Here is a 9,555-nt window from a genome sequence, read left to right on the forward strand (position 1 = left end):
GATGGAGACGGCGAGTGGCGGCCCCTAGTAGTTTTTTCTTTTAAAAAAATATGTTTAAGTTTGAACGAACTCGCCGAAGTTTGTAATGAATTTGCGTCGTGTTTGTGTCGTGTTTACATTTTTCAAAATAACATAGGCGCCGCGACTGGGGGACATCACGCCCTCAACGCACGGGTTAGCGCCGGTGCGCCCCCAGGGGCGATTTTTAGCCCCTCCTGGGAAGCCAACGGCTGGAGATGCTCTAAGCCTGGTGAAAAGGAAAGGATCTATCTTAAAAGAACTGCGTGGGGCCCACCCCGTTGCTAAAAAGAAAAGAAAAGAAAGACCCCCGAGTCTTTGCAAGTCTTTCTTCTTGTGTTAGTCCCTCCCAAAGCACCCGCCATAGCAGAGCAGAGCAGAGCTCCGCTTCTTGGTCCACAATCGAGATCTCTTGGTCCTGGTAACTCTCCTCTCTCTCTACATGTTCAATCTGGTTCCTCGCTTCTCATGCTTGACCGCAGCTTTCTTGTGCTTGCTCCAGCTACAGGCGGAGATCGATGTTCCGGTTTATCAATGCCTGGCTACAGGCGGTGTTCCGGTACATCACTGCCTGGATCCAAGCGGCGGCCGCCGCGCAGGATGACCCGGACGCTGCATTTCCCCAGGGGGCGGCGGCGGCTGATGATCCCGATGCTGCATCGCTCCAGGGGCCGGCGGCGATGGATTTTCCCGTCACTGTGTCGCTTGGCCCGCTCCACCGGCCGCTCCATTCATTCAGGTCTGCCAAGAACAACCTGCCAAATGGGGTCAACGAGGGCGAGGTCCGGCGCCTGGAAGCAGATCTGGAGGCACTGTTCACCGAGCTCAAGGTCGTGTCGGAGGCGGACGACCCCAGCTTCACGGCCAGGTGCTGGATGAAGGAGGTGCGGGAGCTCCGTTACGACGCGGAGGACTTCTTCAACGAGATCCAGCGCTCCTCCGCCGGCGCCGGCAGAGGCGCTCTTCACACCCTCATTCTTTGGATCCCCAGTAAGCTGAAGCGGCGGCGCCAGGCTGCGGAGGCTTTCTCAGATCTGCATGCTCGGACGAAGGATGCGAGTCGAAGACGCCAAAGATTCCAGCTTGGTCCAGCAACCGTCAAGCCTGAATTTGGGGAAGCCGATGTCAGCCGCTCCAAGCGCCAACCGTGCCTCCAACTTATTGGCCTTGAAGAGTCCATGGATAATATTGTCAAACTGATGGCTTTGGATGACCAAGAGATTGCAGACCTGCTGGCCTTTGACAGTGAAGATGCAGAGCAGCAAGTTCAGGTGGTATCTATCTTTGGATCTGCAGGTGTTGGCAAAACCACACTTGCCAGAGCCTTCTATGGTAACTTTGGAGGGAAATTCCAGTGCCGGGCTTTCGTGCGGGTGTCGCGGAATCCAGATATGAGGAGGATGCTTTCCAGCATGCTCTCACAAATTAAGGCACCACCGGTCCGTGGCTTTCCTGATGTGCAGGACCTTATTGACCATATCAAGGAATATCTTCAATGCAAAAGGTATATATTCTATCCTGTAATGCACAATTACTGTTTTGTTCAACAATATGTAAATGTCTTAAGCACTACTTAAGTATATTTGTACCATATATAAATAACCTAGAGCAATACAAAATGTGCTAAATAGTTTCAGTCAGAGACATTCTAGGATATAAGTATTTCCTATTTAAGAATTAAGATTACTAACAATAGTGAACTTATATTTTTTATGTTTCTGTTTTTTGTTGTCTCTGTGTTAGCTTGACAAAACATGTTTACGGTGAATAAAATATTCTGCAGATACTTGATTGTAATTGATGACTTGTGGCCCTCTTCAACATGGGATATTATTAGCCGTGCTTTTCCTGGTGGTGATTGTTGCAGCAGAATAATGGTAACCACAGAAATCAACGATGTAGCATTGGCATGCAGTAGGTATCAGCTTAAGTACATGTATGAGATGAGTCCTCTGAATGATTATCTATCAAGAAAGTTATTCCTCGGTCGAGTTTTTGGGTCTGAAAGTGGTTGTCCTCCAGATTTCAAAGAAGTTACATATGAGATTATCCGGAAATGTGGAGGTTTACCATTAGCAATTGAAAATATAGCCAGCATGTTAGCATGTGAACTAGACGTCGATCAATGGAAGCACGTGCAAGACTCTTTACCCTCTGTTTTGAGTCTGAGGACAAACCCTAGTTCGGAAGGGTTGAAAGAAGTTCTGAACATTATTTACAATAATCTTTCACCATACATGAAGACATGCCTGCTATATCTTAATATGTATCCAGAGGGCAACACTATCAGCAAGGAAGACTTAGTGAAGCAATGGGTAGCTGAAGATTTAATCGGTGAAGGGCAAAACAGAGAGAAAACTGCACGGGATTATTTTGATGAGCTTGTCAGTAGAGGAATGATCCAACCTCTAGACAGAAATTATAATGATGAGGTGTTGACATGCACAGTACACCACATGGTACTAGATCTTATTAGGTACAAATCCCTGGAGGAGAATTTCATCATTAATGTGAGCTGTTTTCAAACAACTCCAGTTCTTCCTGACAAGGTTCGTCGATTGTCTATCCAGTTCGGTGCTGCAAAATGTGCAAATATACCAGCAGACTTTATGATGACTCAAGTTAGATCACTTATGTTTTTTGGGTTCTTTAATTGTGTGCCTTCTGTTGGCGAGTATAAGCTCCTTCAAGTTCTGATTCTTAATATCTGGGCTGATGAAAGCAAAATATTTGACCTCACTAGAATTGGTGAACTGTTTGTGCTGAGATATCTGAAAATTGATGGCAACATCACCGTCCATCTGCCAGATGAGATTCGACAGCTAAAATTATTGGAGACACTGGAACTGCATGCACCAGTAAATGATATGCCATCAGATATTAGTTGCTTGCCATTACTTCGCACTCTGGGCTATTTTGACCTCAGCAAGAGCTCAATAGAGAATGTACAGAGCCTTGGTGAGCTGAACAATCTCGAAGACCTTCATCTCACCTGGTCTAACATTGCACAGCCAGATAATCTGAAGAACAATATGCAATGCTTGGGCACAATTCTCTGGAAACTCAGCAACCTGAAGTCTTTAACTCTAGTACCAGCAGCCTCCTCTCATGCAGATGTTCTGGACGATGCCGGTGGTGCAAGCGTGGGTATTTCTGGCGATGTCTTGAGCAGTTTGTCCTCTCCTCCGGCTCTTCTTCAGAGGCTTGAGCTGTCGGGGCGCTGTTGCATCTTTTCCAGCCTACCCGAGTGGACCAAAGAGCTTGGCAATCTCAGCATATTGAACATAGCTGTTAGGAAGCTATTGAGGAAAGATATTGATATCCTCAAAAGATTGTCAGCACTCATGGCTCTCTCGCTGTACATCTGCACAGCCCCTGTAGGAAAGGTCGTCTTTGATGATGAGGGATTCTCGGTTCTCAAATACTTCAAATTCACATGTGCTGCCCCATGCGTGGCATTTCTGAAAGGTGCAATGCCTAGTGTCCGGGAGCTCAAGCTAGCATTCAATGCTAATAGGATGGAGCAATACCCCCAGATAGTTCCTGGTTTAGAGTACCTGATAGAACTTAGAGAGATCACTGCAGAAGTTGGGGGCACTGGTGCTGATGAATCTGATAAAAGGTACGCTGAGTCGGAATTAAGCGGTGCCATTGCCAATCATCCATGCACTCCTATAATCAGAGTACAATGTGTAGATCAGATTTTATTTGGTGCCGTCACACAAGAACAAGAACACTGGACTCTGGAAGAACAACACGAGATACAAGAGGAATTGCTTGATCCTCTTCCTGAATTTCTTATTTCCACTCCAAGCACACAAACACAAATGAGATTTGGAGAGCAGGATGAAGGAAGAGATAGATCAGTTGAAGTGCTGACACAAGAAGAGGAACACTGGACTCTTGATCCTGTTCCTCAATTTCTTTCCACTCCAAGCACGCCAACACAAACAAGGGACGGAGTGCAGGGCAAACAAATGGAAAGATCGAAGGAGCAAGAACAAGACCACGGGATTACGGAAAATCAACACGAGACACAAGTGGAATTGCTTGATCCTCTTGCTGATCTCCTTGTTTCCACTCCTAGCACACAAACACAAACCAGAGACGGAGGGCAGAATGGAGGAACAGAGAGATCAAGGGAGGTGCTGACACAAGAACAACAACACATGACTCTGGTCAAACAACACAAGATTCAAGAGGAATTGCTTGATCCTCTTCCCGAACTTCTTTCCACCTCAAGCACACAAACACAAACAAGAGATGGAGTTCAGGGTGAACAAATTGAAGGATCGATGGAGGTGGTGGCACAAGAACACAATACTCGGGAAAAACAGCATGAGATTGAAAAGGAATTGCTTGATCCTCTTCCTGAACTTCTTTCTATTCCAAGCACTCCAAGCACACAGACCCAACCGATAAATAGAAGGCTCAATGGAGGAATAGGGGGGTCGATGGAGGTAGTGACCGCTTCCCATGGCACGCTGGGACCCCTACTGAGGAAGCTCGCTCATTTGCTCGCCGGTGAGAATGCCAGATTGAAAGGGGTCCGCCGTGAACTCCGCTCCCTCAAATCTGAGCTGAACCCCATGCATGCCATGATGAGAAAGTACACGAGGCTAGAAGATCCAGATGTCCAGGTGAAGGTATGGCTATCGTTGCTGAGGGAGTTTTCCTATGATGCAGAGGAATGCATCGATGAGTTCATTCACCAGCTCGGCAATGGCAGCCGTCACAGCGGATTCAAACAGTTCTTCCGCAAGACTGCTCGCCAGCTGAAGACGCTTGGATCTCGGTGTGGAATCGCAGAAAAGCTCGATGATCTGAAAATCCGTGCCAAGGAGTTGAAAGAGCTCAAGAATAGTTACAAACTGGATGATCTTGCTTGCATCACATCTTACAGCGTGGATCCCCGGTTGTCTGCTCTTTTTGCTGAGAATGCACACCTTGTGGGCATTGATGGTCCAAGAGATGATCTTGCCAAGTGGATGGTTGAAGTAGGAAACAACTCGGCCAAGCATCATCGTAGGGTGTTATCTATTGTTGGGCTTGGTGGATTGGGAAAGACAACACTAGCGAATGAGGTCTATCGCAAGACTGAAGGGCACTTTGATTGTCAAGCTTTTGTATCAGTCTCCCAAAAACCGGATATAAAGAGAATTATTAAGGACTTGATCTCTCAAGTGTCTTCCCATGGATTCATGGAAGATATTGACATTTGGGACGAAAAGAGATTATTTGCAGAGCTAAGAGGACTGCTACAAGATAAGAGGTAATTTCAGCCCATGCTCTCCTGCAACACATGTCTCATATATCATGCATAGTTTTTATTAATTTTGACAGTAGTTACTGCTTCCCATGGCATTACTTGTTAGTTTTTACATCATGCCCTGTGCAGTACTATAACGTCCAAAAGATGAGTACAGTATTGTGCACACCTAGCTAGTGAGTTATCGCCAATAGCTTCCTTCCGGAAGATGGCTAAAAAATGCAGTGTCAGGAATGTTATGAAAGTATGCATAGCCAAATAACCAACAACTACTCCATCTATTCTCGTCCTCTCGATAATATTACCTTGATTACTCTGCACTTATAATCAGAGGTAAAAAGAGAAAAAAAAAGGCATGACATCAGTGTTGGTTATAAACATTAAACAGTTATGCAAAAAAATTAAATGAACTACATTCCATGACTCAGGTATGTGGAAGATTAGAGGTGAGCCATATTGTTTATCAACTATGTTGTCCACCATTCTGCATCATCTTTGGCTCTTGAGTGCATGCAACTCAATAGTAACTACTCCCTACGTCCCATAATATAAGAGCGTTTTTGACACTAGTCTAGTGTCAAAAACGCTCTTATATTATGGGACGGAGGGAGTATATTAATTAGTTATCAAATGATGTTGCGAACTTCAGTTAAGTGAATGCAATACTGATGTACACATACAATTGGATATGGAAATATAAGGAACAATAGCGTGATGCCCTTATAACTAGTTGAGTACCCATTGGAGTTTTATGGAATGTTTAGCTCTTCTGTCGGAGTTACTTATCACAATAAATTGACTCTGTTTTCCAATACTTATTAGGTATCTCGTCGTCATTGATGATATATGGTCCATATGGGCATGGAACATTATCAACTCTGCTCTTCCAGAGAATAACTGTTCTAGCAGAATTATAACTACTACACGCATTATTGACATTGCAAGCTCATGTTGTATGGATCGAGATGACTGCATGTATAAAATGCAACCCTTAAGTGATTTTCATTCTAAAATAATGTTCTTCAGAAGGATTTTTGGGTCCGAGGATGTACCCGATATGCTGAAAGAAGTTTCAAATGAAATTTTGAAAAAATGTGGAGGCCTACCATTGGCAATTATCAGTATGTCTAGTTTATTGGTAAATAGACCAGCTAACAAAGAGGAGTGGGAAAAAGTCATGAGGTCAACTGGTTCTGCAAGTCTAGAGGGAATGAAGAGCATACTATGGCTTAGCTACAAGGATCTCCCAGATAATCTCAAGACTTGTTTGTTGTATTTAAGTAATTTTCCTGAGGGCTCTGTGATTGAGAGAGATAGGTTAGTGAGGCGGTGGATAGCGGAAGGCTTTATCAGTGAAGGGCGTGGTCAGAGTCAGCAAGAGATTGCAGAGAACTGTTTCTATGAGCTTATCAACAGAAGCTTGATCCAAGCAGTGGACATTTGCTATGATGGTAAGGTTCGTACATGTCGAGTCCATGACATGATGCTTGACCTCATTATTTCAAAGTCCGCTGAAGATAATTTTGTCACAGTGATTGGTAGTGGGCAGACTGATTTGGTAAATCCCCATGGTTCTATTCGACGACTATCAGTCCAGCACATTGACCAGAATGTTGCATCTGTATTGGCAAACAAAGATCTAAGCCATGTCCGCTCTCTAACAGTAACATCATCAAGTTGCATCAAACACTTGCCTAGTCTTGCCTTGTTTGAAAATTTGCGTGTACTAGATTTGGAAGGATATGGACAACTTATTCCAACTAAAGTACCTGAGTCTCAGGGGCACCTGGATATCACATCTACCGTCAGAAGTTATGACGTTACACAATCTAGAGACCCTAGATATTAGGGAGACACATGTAGAAGAGTTGCCTGCTGGAATTGTCCGCCTCAGTAAGCTACAGCATCTTATCGCTTCAACAGATTATGGAAGGGCTGGAATAAAGATACCACGTGGAATTGGGAATGTGAAAAATTTACAGGTGTTGTTAGGCTGTTGTATTAGCTCGGGTTCGGCTAGTGCACTAGAGGAACTAGGTAACTTGTACAATTTGAATGATCTCGATGTAGCGTATTGGGAAATAGGATCCGAGTATAAGAGGCATGAAGAGATGTTCCTCTCCTCATTATGCAAGCTTGGTACCTGTAAGCTACAGTCCTTCAGGATACGGAGGAGGTGCACTGGTCATCTCGAGTTCTTAGAATCATGGTCTCCTCCGCCATATTCCCTCCAAAGATTTGAGATGAGTGGCTGCTGCAGTTTCAGGTGTATTCCAGAGTGGATTTCGCCAGCACTCACCAGCCTTGCATACCTGGAAATTAATTTGGTGGAAGTAACAGAGAAGGATCTGCGCATACTTGGGGAGATGCCGGCCTTGCTTTATCTGGGGCTAAGATGCCAGACGTTCAGAAAAGAAAGGCTTACTTTTCACGGCAGACGATTCTCATGTTTGAAGGAGTTTGTTTATGATGCTGCTGTACTACCATCGGGAAACCTTCTGTTTGAGGAAGGGGCACCGCCGATGCTCGAGGATCTTGGCCTAGTCTACTCTGTGTCAATGGAGAATGCCAATGGATTCTGCCTGGGTTTTCAGCACCTCCCAAGACTGAAAAATGTGCGAGTTCGTCTCTATAAAGAGGGCGCAACATCTTCTGCTATCACTTCTGCAGAAGTTGCTATAAAGAATGAAGCAGATGCCCATCCCAACCATCCCACAGTAACTCTGATAGAACATGTCAAGAGAGTGGATTATTGCTCCGAGGAATGTACTAACAGAACCGTGACAGAGTTACTCTGAAGATCCAGAACTAGTTGCCAATACAGCTAAGCAAAAGGTATCGGTCATTTTTACCAAGTTTTTAGTGGCTCATGTTTCCCACAACCACTGTACTGCTTTCTCTATTATGTGAGTATTTTTCCCATATCCATGAGAAACCTATTTCTCAGTCACATGTTTATCCTTTCTAGGAAACTTAAATTTATGGACCGGTAACATGTGAGAGATGGCGTGCTGCTGCTCATGTGGCTGGAATGCCGTGGTACTGGCATGGAAGCTCGAACGAAGTGGCTGGACGTGGATGGAGAGGTCATAATTGTTATTTGCTACGTAATATTCAAGTTTATTTCTGGAACTCCATCTCTGACTATTTTCAGTGGTTACTCATATTAAGAATCAAGCTCACCTGATCTTGGGGTGGAGCTTTGGTCTTATTGGAGTACTTCGTTTCTGTTGTAAGCGTACTTAATGACTTTGATCATCCGCTAATTTACGCTGAAACTGATGGGCTGATTGTTATTTTACTCAGTACGGTAATATTTGTTTGCTGATATCGTCAAGCTTTCATAAAAATGCTGATTGAGCCAATGATGATATCGTCAAGTTGAGCTCATTTTTGGGTTGGGAAATTTATTAAGCTGGATCACCTAGTTTATTTGTTTGATTGTTGATGAAAGGTATGGTCCTCCTTCAGGTAAGCACCGGGTCTTTATCGAAAAAAGGTAAGCACTGGGTGAAGTATGTATGTGACTTGTGACTGAGTTACCTTGTTTCTTTCCATGTCGTTTTAACATTTCAAACGTGCTTCGGTCAGTAGCGAAGCGTTGGTCGGTTTGGTCTTACTGCATGGCGGGGGATTCGAAGATGGGTGCGCCGAGTTCGTGTTCTGACCATCATTTTGCAATCCTCAACTGTGCAAAAGAAAAAAAAAGTCTTACTTTCGTGCCTATAAATGTGCATTTAGCACAAAACTGGAGCGGGGCAGCTTGTTCTGACTTCAACATGTTGAGACCTCTTATTGGCGTCATTTGCCAATTGCCATACCCCTTCATAAATTATGATAATCTTGATTCCCAGTATCAGAATCCAACACCAAGACAACATGTTGAAACAGAATAGAGTGGCTGCAATCCTGGCAACTAATGAACGAATGCTCCTCCTGATCTCCCCGCTTTAAAGATACGTAGAAGGTAACCCTGCAGCTGCTATGGTTATCTTGCGATTGGAGGTTCGGTAGTGCCAGGATTCAAGATGCGTTTTGTCCTTAATTAAACCAACCCTTGGTGATCATCCCTCTCTTTGTGCTTTTGCTGTGATCCCATTTTTCAGTTCAACTCATATAGTTGAACTTCTTTAATTAGGTTAAGTATAAACAAAAGTTGACCAGTGATTCGGTTCTAACATTTGGCATTAGACTTGAGAGTGGCATTCAACTCTGGCATTGCGGGCCCAACCTGTAGTGACGCCGTGGGAGACACTGGCTGAGGATAC

The 9,555-nt window shown here is 44.4% G+C and overlaps 1 pseudogene; it reads left to right on the plus strand.

Moving 5' to 3' along the window:
• The first annotated feature begins 350 nt into the window (after positions 1 to 350).
• Positions 351 to 8,693, plus strand: LOC119288215 (annotated as a pseudogene).
• The last annotated feature ends 862 nt before the right edge of the window (positions 8,694 to 9,555 follow it).

The sequence above is a fragment of the Triticum dicoccoides genome, chromosome 4A (assembly GCF_002162155.2).
Source record: "Triticum dicoccoides isolate Atlit2015 ecotype Zavitan chromosome 4A, WEW_v2.0, whole genome shotgun sequence".
Classification (NCBI taxonomy): Eukaryota; Viridiplantae; Streptophyta; class Magnoliopsida; order Poales; family Poaceae; genus Triticum; species Triticum dicoccoides.